This window comes from Bombus impatiens, unplaced genomic scaffold (assembly GCF_000188095.3).
Source record: "Bombus impatiens unplaced genomic scaffold, BIMP_2.2 scf_0151, whole genome shotgun sequence".
Lineage (NCBI taxonomy): Eukaryota > Metazoa > Arthropoda > Insecta > Hymenoptera > Apidae > Bombus > Bombus impatiens.
This window is the reverse complement of record NT_176570.1, coordinates 497,615-511,972: the sequence shown is the minus strand read 5'-3', so window position 1 is coordinate 511,972 and position 14,358 is coordinate 497,615. Positions and strand designations below refer to the sequence as shown.

The 14,358-nt window shown below is 36.9% G+C and overlaps 1 protein-coding gene across 3 annotated transcripts in view; it reads right to left on the bottom strand.

Annotated features, from left to right (window-relative positions):
* LOC100747636 (fibroblast growth factor receptor homolog 1) overlaps positions 1-9,490 on the bottom strand; it is a 112,379-nt gene extending 102,889 nt beyond the window's left edge. For all 3 annotated transcript variants that reach the window (XM_024365833.2, XM_012382370.3, XM_012382371.3), the window contains exon 1: positions 8,180-9,490. The gene's annotated coding sequence lies outside the window, so the exon portion shown is untranslated. The remainder of the gene's footprint in view (positions 1-8,179) is intronic.
* Positions 9,491-14,358: the final 4,868 nt, after the last annotated feature.

The window sequence follows — 14,358 nt, the reverse complement described above, 5'->3', positions numbered from 1 at the left end:
TATCCCACGTTTATGGCTGCTTTTCGCCAGTTAGCTGTTACGACCGCAAGGTGTGCACGTGAAACGTGTCGGAAAAGGTAAGCGACGACGAGTGTAAGAGCGTGGTTGATTGTAACGTAGAATTAAGTTGTCAGGGAACGACTGTTTTACTTTTGTATTTTTTCATTCCGTTACTGACAGGGCATTCGTTACGATTGGCGCGTCAACGTCGATTTTAAGCAGCTTTCGCGGTTACGGCTCGGCAATATTATTCGCTCGATGTTGATTATTATTATTATTATCCGAGCGTCCACATCGACTTTGAAAAGTTTTCTCGCCACTGCGCTTCCGCCATACGATTTACACGATTTACTTAATCTTCCTTATTATTCACGCGTCAATATTGGTTTTAAGGTTTTAAGGACTATCTGTACGCGATTATAACTTTGCCACGTTAATATCGATATTCCAGATTACTCTGACAGCGATTGTGGCTCTGCTACGCGATTTATTTAATCTTCTTTATTACCAACGCGTCAGTGGCGATTTTAAAAAGCCCCGCAATATTATATATTTAAATACACATTATTATTGGCGCGCCAACGTTGATTTTAAGGAGCTTACGCGCGATTATCGTTCTGCAATATCGTTTATTTAATATTTATTATAATTGACGCGACGGTATCGGTTTTAAGGACCATTCCTGTGCCATTATACTTACAACGATTATCCTCGTAATCGTGTCTCCGAAATATTGTTTATTTATCGTTTATTATTATACGCGCGCGAATAGTCGATCCTGAAGAGTTTTCGCGCAATTATGTCTCTGCAATATTATTTATTTAATATTCGTTATTGGTGGCGCGTCAATGTCGATCTTAAAGAGTTTCCGCGCGACTATGGCTCTGCAACGTTATGTATTTAACATTTATTGTTATTGGCGCGACACTGTCCAAATAATTTCGCCTGATTATGGCTCGGAAATATTATTTGTTTAATATTTATTATTATTGACGCGTCAATGCCAAAGACTATGTACCTATTCTCTCGATTACAGCTTTCCAATATTATTTATTTAATATTTATTATGATTGGTGCATTATCGGTGCCGATATTATTTACATAATATTCATTATTATTGTGGCGACAATGTCGATTTCCATGAGTCTCCGATAATATATTTTTAGAATATTATCTACTTAGCGTTTATTATTATTGGCGCCGTCACAGTGACGTTTCTAAAAGTTATATTCTTGCACGATCATAATTTTCCAGCGTCGGTATTACCACGATATCATGCAGCACAATGTTCTGCTTCTGTAATAACGAATTACCACGTTTTTGAACGCAACAGGCCATTTCTTTGCGCGAATACCTACCTTGCAGTAGGTTGATTTTTACCAATGAAATGAAGTTTCCGAGTTTATGAAAGTAAATAAGAAACACGGTAGGAAGTGGAAGGAAGTAAAAAGAGATGCTACCTCGCCGGAGAATCTTCACCTCGTCACTGCCATTAACCTTTCAACACCGGATGCGCCGGAATTTTAATTCGCGAAAACCGAGCTTCACAGTTGAACTGCGTATTACTGTTATTCCAAGGTAGTTTGCATCTTTCCGTATCGTCCAGTTGTATCGTACGAGTTCGCCGCGATCCCTCAAATCATCGATAATTACACGTCGTTCTAAGTTAATCAAAGTGTCTTGGAAGTTATGAAATTAGTACCGATAAGTAAACAGTGCTTTAACCACCGATTCTAAACTACCTTGCGCGTTCCTTCATACCACATACTTCTACTTCTTATTACATGCTACTGAAAATTTTCAATTTTCAACATAGAAATTCTAACGTAGATGAAATTCTAAAAAAAAAAAAAAAAAAAAAAAATAAAAAAGGAGAAATTCGTAAAATTCTACTATAAATTTTTTAATAGTTAAATTATTAGGTTGCCCGAAAAGTTCTTTCGTTTCGTAAGATGATGATAGACGAACAGCAATTTCTGTTTTATATTATTTTATCGAACTAAGTACGATCCATTTCGTTGTATTTCTATTATTACGTTCGTGCGTAATTCGATAAACTAATATCAAACAAGAAAACATTGTGCGTCTATTATTTCCTTATAAAACGAAAGAATACATTCGGACAAGCTAATAAAATAATAAAACTCGTCAAGTGGATTTACAATAACAACTCGTCTCTCAACTAAAGTTCTAATAATACGTTGAGCGAATAATTATTATTATTTCTTATTCGATGTACAGGCCTCGAGCGATCCGTTAAACGAAGCGACCAGTTAAAGAAGGATTAATTATACAGAAATATTTCAAGAAATAATAACGATTTCCATGAAATTTACTCGAATTTCCATCGATATTCTCCAAGCAGCTACGTTTAATTCCAAGTTACAGTAGCAACGTGAAAAGTAACGCGGGGATTAGAACAAACAAATTACCGGCCTTCCACAGGCGCAGACTAACGCAAACACGCCTTTGCTCCGTCTTTTTCTCTCTCTGTCGATGTGGAATCTGGATTAAAAGAAGCTTAGCAAGTCGCGTCGTCGAGACGCGAGGGAAGAGATTAAATAAAGCCGGAATAAATTATCCTCCCTCCATTTCTTCTCTCTTTCCACGCCACGTTGCTCTTTCTTTGTCACTCTGGTGCAACAGTTCGCAGGCAGTAGCCCGGTTAAACGACGAGAATTGGGGTAATTTCGTCGTATACTTTCCATGCAAACGACCGGCCACCGAAATCTTGCCGGACGCACACACGCGTCGTCCTCCAGCCGATAAAATTACGCGACGAATTAATCGCGTGAAATTAATCAGACGAACGTTTCACGTACGAACTGTGAAGTTTTATGCATCTAAAGTTCAATGTGAAATTTCAATGTGAAGGTGCACAGAATGAGCTTTGTATAAAACGTATGAAATATCCAATGTGGTTCTATAGGAATATTATTGTTCATTTAATTATTCGTATTGGTGGAAGTTGATTAGGAAATTAATTATTTCATAAATAAAAGCGTGTTGGAGATAAAATTATTTTTATAAAACAAATTACTTTTTTTATATGTTTAGTAAACAATATTCTCTTAGAAGTATATTTTTAATTGCCCATAAATATGTTAGATTTATTTTTCGATATTATCAGGAAATTAATTATTTCATAAATAAAAGCGTGTTGGAGATAATACTGTTTTTATAAGACAAATTACTGTTTTTATATATTTAGTAAACAATATTCTCTTAGAAGTATATTTTTAATTGTCCATAAATATGTTAGATTTATTTTTCGATATTATCAGGAAATTAATTATTTCATAAATAAAAGCGTGTTGGAGATAATACTATTTTTATAAGACAAATTACTTTTTTTATATGTTTAGTAAACAATATCCTCCTAGAAGTATATTGTCCATAAATATGTTAGAGGAACACGATTTATTTCTCGATATTATCAGGAAATTAATTATTTCATAAATAAAAGCGTGTTGGAGATAATACTGTTTTTATAAAACAAATTACTTTTTTTATATGTTTAGTAAACAATATCCTCCTAGAAGTATATTGTCCATAAATATGTTAGAGGAACACGATTTATTTCTCGATATTATCAGGAAATTAATTATTTCATAAATAAAAGCGTGTTGGAGATAATACTATTTTTATAAGACAAATTACTTTTTTTATATGTTTAGTAAACAATATCCTCCTAGAAGTATATTGTCCATAAATATGTTAGAGGAACACGATTTATTTCTCGATATTATCAGGAAATTAATTATTTCATAAATAAAAGCGTGTTGGAGATAATACTGTTTTTATAAAACAAATTACTTTTTTTATATGTTTAGTAAACAATATTCTCTTAGAAGTATATTTTTAATTGTCCATAAATATGCTAGAGGAACACGATTTATTTTTCGATATTATTTAAACGTTATATTTAGAAGAAGATCGTAATTTGTTTTGTTCTTTAAATACATCAATAGGAAATTTAAACGTGCAAAGATACTCGGAATGAAAAATGGTAATTTTTTTAAAATAATCACTTTTATTCGAAGTAATTTGACTTGGCTGGAATATGAAGGCGTCTTGTCGAGAATGTTGCAATTCGCACTTTTAAGCGAAGAAATTATTTTTCTTTCAACGTGATGGATCCTAATGTTTATGATATATAACTGATAAATACATTAGTAGAAAGATTAAAAATTCCCTTTTAGAATTCAGCACAAACCGTATCAAGCGTGGTACGTGTAACGCTTTAATACAAAGAAAGCAATCATTTTCATCAAAGCATTGTACCATCAAAGCGAAGTAAAATTCCTACGATTTGTATGGTACAGACAGAGATCGTATGACGTATTTATATAATAGCGATATTCATCAGTTATATATGCATAAGCATGACATATTCTAATTACAGATAGCTTAATTACACGTTCGAGCAGAATTTCTTCGAGCAATTATACTTGTTTACACGTTAATTGCTACCTTTTCGTATATTACACCAATAGCTATATAATCTGCATCCATTTCATTGATTTAATAGACTTTCGTAAGCGTGTTCTTGCTAATGATATTTCGTAAAAACTGTTACGTTTTTATATTATCTCGTTGCTCCATGTAAATTCGATTTACTATGCTGCAGATCACCATCACTTCCCTATCAATGTCACGATAGAATGTCGATCGAGGAATATTAATAAGCAAATCAGCCAAGCAATCGAATTAATTAAAGGGACACCAACTTTAGAAACTCTTAACGTCAACTCTTAAAACATCAACGTTGATTTAAACACCTGAAACTTTCAAGATATGCCATTTCTTCTAAATAAACGCTACGATCTTTGTAAGTCTGATATGCTTCCACGTTTCTGATTTTCTGTTAAATAAACGAAGATCCAGTTGCGATATCAGCTGTTTCACAGAACCAAAGAAATCACAGACTTAACAAACATATGACGACGCATCGTGATACTGAGATACATAGTTAAGTATGTAATTTCACATCAAGTACAACGTGATATTTAAACATGTTATAGTTTAATTTTAACGATATATAGCAAATTATATGATAACTGATAGTACAAATATATTGTAATATAGTAATGCAAGACTTGTTATATAAGTTATCGAAATTACACTGGAGACACTGCAACGTAGATATGGGAAACATGCTAAAAAAGAAGCAAACGAAATCCTACTAAACGTGTACTTGTGTAAACAAAGACTGTACTAGGCCTTAAGCCTCGCTACAATAAATAACAGACACGCATGCAAGTTATATAAAAATTTATCAAACACTCGAAGTTATTTACATTGCCAATTCAAAGAAATTCCTCGGGCAATGTCACGTTGTTATTAAATTCTAGTCTCATTTCTCTATTTTATCCAGAAAAAGAAAAAACAGAAAACAAACGAGAGATCTAATCAATCATTCGAGTTGACGATTTATGTTCGACCATAGAGCATACGAGTGACAAAGAAGGTCGTTAAAAAGCTGCATAGAAAATCGCGAATCGATGACGATGCGCGATCTGTCGAGGCGGTGCTCGTTCTGGTTGGATCATCGATCGTAGATCCGCGAACGCGATAGATGACGACCAGAATCCAACCGACAGACATAGAGCATTACATCGACGAATGATAAACGCGTTATATTCATGAGAGGCCATTGTATAAAGCGTACAGACACATGTACTCGCGTTTTTTCCTTCGATTGTCTTTCGTCGTTTCCTTTTTTCTCTCTTTTTCTTTTTTTTTCTTTTTTTTTTAACATTCGTCCGTACAACGTGATTCGCTTCTTTCTTCGCATACGGAACGATTTGATCGGCATTTGAATGGATCGGAAATCGCCCGTGACACGATTGTTCTATTCAGATAAACTGTGATACCGTGCGGTATACGGACTAGTCAATAAGAGAAAATTGAAAGCGGAAAACGGAAGACGAAAGTGAAGATAGATCTTTGCCTTGGAAAAGTCGATCTTTCTTGGGAAATAAAGTTTCGCGCGAGAAAATGTCTGTCTCGTAGTTGTTTGGCATCGATGAAGCTTCCATCAAGAAGATTCCCTCTATTTGCAGCTTATTTTGTATAAAACAGTGGATTTGTTAAGAATTTCTTAGGAATGTTATCGATCTTTCCGATCTCTCGATAAGTTCGATCGTTTTCTTAAAATCTTGCAAATCAAATTTGCAAAAGCTATAGCGTTTATTTAGGAGAAAGACGTATTTTGCTGATTTTAAATATTGAATTTCAAGCGTATAAATCCAGCTGAGAAGGTGTCCCTATTTTTATTAACAAGGTTTTAAATATTCCTGCCACGTTAATTTATTATTCACGACTATACTGACAGAAAGATTAGAAGTTAATGGTGACTTATAGGTTGGTTATAAATACGAAGAGTTTATAATTCTATTTCAATCTGCTCTATTTATTGTTATTTAAAGTAGGTTACCAATTATACGGAGTCGTAAGTGGGAATTCCTAGCTTCGTCTAATAAATCAACAGTTCGAGTATACTAAAACGAATCGCCTATAACAGAACTTTCATTCTTAGAACAAAGCTTCGAGGAATTGCAATGAATCTCGAATTCGTCTTTAATGCACCACGATCCTATTTCTGCGATAACCTCGGGAAGTCGAATAATTCGCATAACTCGAATAAAGATGAACAAAGAATCCAAGTGTAACAAAGAAAATTGATCGATCGATTAAACTTGCGATTTATCGTCAATAAGGATGTCATTCATGTCATAAAATGACGTCGTAAAATATAATTATATTGCGTCGTAAACCATACACGTACCCGCACACCGATAACCGTAATCTGATCACTGATAATCAGCAAACATTAAATAACTAACTATTAGATATAAAAAAAAAAAAAATACAACAATTACAACCGATCTATCACGGTATATAATTTTTTAAAAAAATAATATGACGATTAAATAAACGAAAAGGAAACGTAAAGTTTATTAAAAGAATATATAGAATAAAAAATATGAAAAGAGAAATTTAATTTATACGAAAAGAAATTTCGAATTCTACTGCGAGGTCACGTTTGTTGGTTTGAATACCACGTAATTCAGTAGCGGATAGCCAAACACGTGATTCGTGTTTGTACACTGCACGTACACGCGTTCCAACCGATCAATCAACAACGTCAGGGATCATTCCATCCGATCTATAAATCGTTAGCCGAGTGACGCACGAATTTTCGTCCCATACCGGCGCATTTCGATCGAGAAATTGCTGCCTGACTGGCCGGAAATGCGCACTCGCCGCCGGAAACGCACTTTTCGCGCGTCCATCTCTCTCCTTTAACAGCCTGTTCAAACATTCTCGACAATCACGCTCGCTTCTTTTCATCGTTAAACCTTGGAATTTAAGCTTTTTCAAAAGCAAAAGTTCATTACTGGTCAGCTTGAGTCTGCTTATTATTTTCGGTTAGTCATTAAAAATATTACGAAGTGATACAGTTGCCAAGATCGATGACAGCCGATCAATTGTAATCTGATCTATCGATGACTACTTGTCATCGATCTTGGCAACTGTGTTCCTTTCTAACGTTTCTTTCTTTGTAAATTAGACGTTATCAGACATCGACTGAATCTTCTTCTAAAAATGAGAGATCAACACTCTTCGTAGTCAGAGAAGCTCGTACACCATTTCTAAAATTGTAATTAGATCGTTCTATTATTAGCTATCGTCGACTGAAAGCTCCGATCGTCAACCTTCCTCTTCGCAAGAACCGAACCTCTCAATCTTAACAGACGCCCTGCCAAATATCGTCCATCCCGCGTACCACGTTTCCATAAATCGCAAGTATATAAACTCGAATAAATTGGAAACTACATCGGTCGAAAATTCTTCTCTATTCTGGCGAATGAAACAAATAAACAAAGCGACCAACCTAACCCTACCATCTGATCGATAACTATCCGCCCACGATTACAATCTCAAGCTAACCTATAAACAACGTCTCAACGCTGCAACAACGTTACGAATCTTCTTACAAAGACTCGTTTCACGACATCCAAGCAAAACATCTCCCCTCCACCGCCCTAAAACTCCACGATCAAACAGAATTTTCGGTAGCTGCGCAATTTGCTCGGCAGTTTTCGCGAGAATCGGAATTTTTCCGCGAAACCGCGTCTCGTCAGGAACGTCTCATCTGAAAGCTGCTACTCACCAGTCGCGACTCCTTTCCAAGAAAAACCGTTCCCTATTCGCGGACGCCTCTCTCGTCCCCCTCGCCGAGCTTCTGGCGTTTCTGGCTTTTCTCAAGGTGCACGCGCTCGCGCGCACGCTCCAACACGATCCAGAGATCCTGCAGCAGTGTGTCGGTCGATCCTGGATCGCGTGGCCGCTGTCAGGAAATTCGCACTCTCGCGGAGGAAGCTGATTCACCGCGCGCGCATTCCTCTTGTTATTTCAGGCGAGTCGAGTTATAAATCCTCCTCCTCTTCTTTCCACGACGGTTCCATCTTCATCCGCGATCACCCCGCTTTTCCAACTTGTTCCCAACTTGTTTCGATCCGCGAAAACCGTACGCACGATTTAAGCAGGGGACGAAAAGATCTGACACTTTTTCTCGTTGTTGTTGGTGTGCTGTTTCTTTCTTTTCTTTTTTTGTTGCGCCAAGGGGATGTTCGTCGGTGTGTTGTGTGTTTGGTCAGACGTTTGTTTGAAAACACTAGCGCGCTTGGTAAACACCTGTTCTCTAGGTTCACATGCGCACTGATCACCCCGAGAGATGCACTTCCGGTCAACTTTCCGCGGCAATCCTTTCAAACTTTGGTCCGTCACTGATTTGCCGAAGACAGGAGAATCTTCTTGTTTCGAACGTTTGGTAGCTTACCTTGCGAAGGTTCCGCTTCGTTAGGCCCTTCGGCAACCTCTATGGCGGCGATTTTGAAAATTTTTAAGATTTCAAAGTTCTATGGAACCTTCGTTAATTTCACTAGCTTGGGATATTTCGAGGTTACAAGTTTGTTTGCACTCTTTCGATGACGATTCGTTTATTTTTCAATTTTCCAAGGTTTTCCTCTGAATTTTCGCAATTTTCTAGGATTTTTCCACGATCATACTGCCACGATTTTCCAGAACTACTGCACGAAACTTACAGTCGTGTCGATCGACTGTTCACTGACTATCAACTGTCCACCACAATCTAGCAAAACCAAAGCAACGTTAAGATCCTTAAATCGTCAAAGTAAATTTCAATCGTAATTCTTCAAAATTACAACTGTCCACTACTTGTCGTAGCAACTAATCACTGAACATCAGTAACCAAAGAGAAAGAAACTTGGAAATAATCGATTGTCCTGATATTCGTAATCCTTTGGAAATGTCGATGATCGGGATCGACTGTCGACTTAGAATCGACTGTCCACTGAGTGAGTAACTTGACTGTGGCTGGCGTCGCGGCGACACTGACACGAGAACGCGTTCCGAGGCGAGAGGATGCGCTCGAGGAAAGCTCGGGGCGAAGTGCCAGAAGAGTCGTCGCTTGAAATAACCGCTCGTCCACGAGCTCTCCCTCCGCCAACCCCCGTGGCCGCTCTCATAGTTCCTCTCCCCACTCTCTGGATTCAGAGGCTAGCTGCACCGGCTAAACTCTCTCGTCACACAGCCCCACTATGCTTTTTCCTTCTTTCTTCGTCCGTTTTGCCTACGTTCCGTTTCTTCCTTGCATATTCACGTATGTGCACTGTCGTCCGGTAACGGGCATTTGAATCTCAGTTTCGAAACGATTCCAAAGATTCTGTTTCTCGAGACTATCAAAATGTCAAAATTCGAAACACTTCGAATGACGTTCGATAGACCAAAACCGCTGAAAGTCTGGAAAGTCTTGGAAATCTTGCAAGTTTTCGAGCGCCGAAACTTTAGATTCGCGGAGTAGCCTTCGATACCTTAAGACTCTTGGAAATCTTGAAAGTCTTGAAAGTCTTGAAAGTCTTGGAAGTCTCGGAGGTGTTTGACTTTCGATACTTAGGATTTACGAAATAGAATTCGATGCCCTAAAACTCTTGAATGTTTTGAAAGTCTCGGAAATCTTGGACTTTCAAGTATTTAAGTTTACGGAATAGGGTTCGATACTGTGAAAGTGTTGAAAGTCTTGAAAGCGCTGGATATTCTTGAAAGTCTTGGAATTCTTGCAAGTCTTGGAATTACTGCAAGTCCTGTAAATCTTGGAAGTCTTGGATTTTTGGAACTTTAAATTCGCGAAATAGAATTCGATATCTTAATGCTCTTGAAAGTCTTGAAAGTCTTGGAATTCCTGCTAGTCCTATAAATCTTGGAGGTCTTGAATTTTCGAGACTTTAAATTCGCAAAATAGGATTCTACATCTTAAAGCTCTTGAAAGTCTTGAAAGTCTTACAAATCTTGGAAATCTTGGAATTCTTGCAAGTCTCGGAGATCTTGCAAATCTTGAACTTTCAAGACTTCAAGTTTACAGAATAGGATTCGATACTTTGAAAGTTTCGAAAGTCTTGAAAGTCTTGGAATTCTTGAAAGTCTTGCAAATCTTGCAAGTCTCGAGCTATCAACGCTTTCAAGACTTTTAGAGTATCGAATACCTACGATCATCGTGTTCGCTATTAAACGTCGTAAACGTAATTGCTTTCTATGACGATGAACAAGCAACGAGCGACGGTGAAGACAACCGGTAGCCAGAGAAGATCAATGTCAGCCGTTTGGAAATTAAAATATTCTACTCTCTGGAATCAAATGAAACGTGCTACTTTTCGTTGCAACGTTTCAAACAAGCTACTGCTCGCGGCAATGTGAATCGCGTTTGCTATCGTGATTTATTCGAAACGCGCTTGTTATCGGCAGAAACATTGAAACGTGCTTCTTTTCGCGATAGACCGAAGCGCGCTATTCTTCGTAAGACAAATGGAATACATCGCTTTTCGTAACACACGTCGATATATTCCGAACGTAAAGGCAAGTAGACCTTTCCAACGATAACGTATCCGCGATAGATTGCAGCGTCTTGCCTTTCTTCCATGACAAATTACTAACGAACGTCCATTAATATACATATTTCTTCCGGTTTCCGTCATATTGAAGTGCACCTCGTATTTTCTCAATGGCGACGATAAGAATGATTTACTTTATGCTTTCACCGTATAGCGCATAATTAGCCTGCGTGAAAATTCCGATAGAACTGATTACGACATACGGCGTCAAGTAATTTTCCAAAACTACTTCGCGCTTTCCTAACGAACGAATTAAAATAATCACGCTTTATTCGATATTTTTCTCTTCAAGTTATCGGAGAACAGAGTCCCTCTTTAATGCTTAATAATTAACAGAACCGTGCATGGCAAAAGCTCTCAAACTTTTGTTTCTTTGCTCGTTGTAAAATCATAATAAAGATAAGTTCTCAAGACTTTTCGTACGAGCAAAAATCTCGCGAGTCTTGAAATTTCAACGCTTTCGTGAATCCTACACCGCCGAATTCTATTTGCAGTGATTCGAATTCTTCGTCACGCGCATGTCTTCGTTGCGATTCGAAACTTTCGACGATCCCCTCACAGATTTCTGTCGATTTTAACGAACAATTCTAATTAACGTTCGACGATATTATTCGAAATGGGACTGGTGGTCGAGCGGGATGAGATTTGTCGAGTATCGTCGGACAAAATAGCACGCGTCAAGTGTAAAATTTCAGCTGTGTATTTGCAAGATACAGGTCTCTGCGTGTACTAGATCGTCGCGCGTTAGTCTTCTCTCTAGCCAAGCTTGATGTCGTTGTTGCATGTTCTCCTTCTTTTACTTCTTCTTCTTCTTCTTCTTCTTCTTCTTGCTGCAGGATGATTCTTCTGATTCCTCGTTTGCTTCTATTTCTTCTTCTTCTTGGCTGAGAATGGTACGTGGTCGCGCGTGCACGTGCGTCAGGGAGTTTTCGCGCCATTGAGCGAGATACCGAGGCAGAGAGTGGAATTTACTGCGGTTCTAACAGGGAAATGAAAACGGAGACGAAGATGAGACTGAGAATGAGAGGGTTGGAGGACTTTAATGCTGGTAGTTTCATTTTATGTCATCCTCGCTTTATTTCGTCCAATCGAAATGTCAATTTTATCTTCTTTCTGAAACTAAAACACTAAAAGTCCAGTTAAATCTGTTCCATTTTAATGCCCGATCCTTTCCATTTTCTATCTTTCGTCTGCTTTAATCACTAGTTCCTTACTTTCTATTCCAATCTCGTGCCATTTCCAATTCACGCGGTGGATTAAAAATGTCGAACTTTATCATCTTCCTCAAATTACTTCGTCCACTTTCCAACCAATATAAATCTCACTGAAACTGTAGTTAAATCTGTTTCGTTTTAACGTATGATTCCTTTGACACTATGCTTTATCTGCTTTAATCATTCGTTTTTTCCTTTCTTTTCTAATCTGGTGCCATTTCCAATTCACGCGGTGGATTAAAAATGCCGAAAATTATCATCTTCTTTAAATTACCTTGTCCACTTTTTAACCAAAATAAATGTCACTAAAAGTATGGTTAAATCTGTTTCGTTTTAACGTATCATTCCTTTGACACTTTATGCTTCATCTGCCTTAATCATTCGTTCTTTCCTTTCTTTTCTAATCTGGTGCCATTTCCAATTCACGCGGTGGATTAAAAATGCCGAACATTATCATCTTCTTCCTTAAATTACTTCGTCCACTTTCTAACTAGTACAAATCTCACTAAAACTGTAGTTAAATCTGTTTCCTTTTTAACGTATGATTCCTTTGACACTATGCTTCATCTGCTTTAATCATTCGTTCTTTCCTTTCTTTTCTAATCTCGTGCCATTTCCAATTTACACGGTGGATTAAAAATGTCGAACTTTATCATCTTCTTTAAATTACCTTGTCCACTTCCTAACCAATAGAAACCCCACTAAAAGTACGATTAAACGTGTTTCGTTTCAACGAATGATTACTTTGACACTTTATACTTCATCTGCTTTAATCAATAGTTCATTTCTTCCTATTCCAATCTCGTACTATCTCCAATTCACGCGGTGGATTAAAAATGCCGAATCTTATCATCTTCTTCCTTAAATTACTTCATCCACTTTCTAATTAATACAAATCTCACTGAAACTGTAGTTAAATCTATTTCATTTTAATATATATATATGTATATATAATATGATTCGTTTGACACTTTATCCTTCATCCGCTTTAATCAGTAGTTCGTTTCTTTCTATTCCAATCTCGTACCATTTCTAATATACTTTTAGCAGGTTCAAAATATCGAGCTTTATCTTCTTCCTCGAATTAATCCGTCTGCTTTCTAATTACACCTCGATAAAATCGTAGAAACTCATAACTGCAAATATTACTACGTCAAATCTGTCAACGTTTTTATATTTACCGATACGCGTTATAAGCCACGAACTTCCTCTTTGAAATCATCGTTAGTTAAGCGGTAGCTACGATTATACTGATCACCGTTGAATTAGGATTGCAGGTTCGCAAACACGGTGGTTATTCAATCTATGCTAGTAGATTGCCGTATCTATCGATGATGATTGCTGGAAAACAACGATCCGCTGTCGGCACGGTTGCTGGCTACGGGTAATAACGGCGATATAATTGATCGATCGAACGACGTTTCAAATAGACGCTACTGGCGACTAAGTAATTCCGCATCCGTTCGATCGATCAAGCCATGTTTGTCCGGTTGTTTTGTATGTGAAGATTCTCTCCTTGTAAAATAACATTTCACGCTACGTATGATTTACAGAAACGAATATGCGTAATATTGATCGACGAGTAATTGTTCTTTTTTTTATTATTTATTTTATTAATTTATTCTATTAATTATTCTCGTTTATTATTAGTCGATTTTTTCTTTGTTTTCGATCGATGTTGTTTTATGCTTAGACGGCTGTGATTCTCTTTGTAATTGATCGATAAAAGCGTTAATGGAGGGTCGTAAAGTCTTTCTATTTCGATCATAACTTTTAATAATTTCGATCAGTATATCTAATGTTTTTTAATTCGCTTTCGTCGTGAAATATCCGCTTTGTCTTTTGGAAATTCTGCGAAATATTTTGCAGAAATTGAAATACATTCCGCATCCGATAAAGCCATGTTTGTCCGGTTGTTTTGTACGTGAAGATTCTCTCCTTGTAAAATAACATTTCACGCTACGTATGATTTACAGAAACGAATATGCGTAATATTGATCGACGAGTAATTGTTCTTTTTTTTATTATTTATTTTATTAATTTATTCTATTAATTATTCTCGTTTATTATTAGTCGATTTTTTCTTTGTTTTCGATCGATGTTGTTTTATGCTTAGACGGCTGTGATTCTCTTTGCAATTGATCGATAAAAGCGTTAATGGAGGGTCG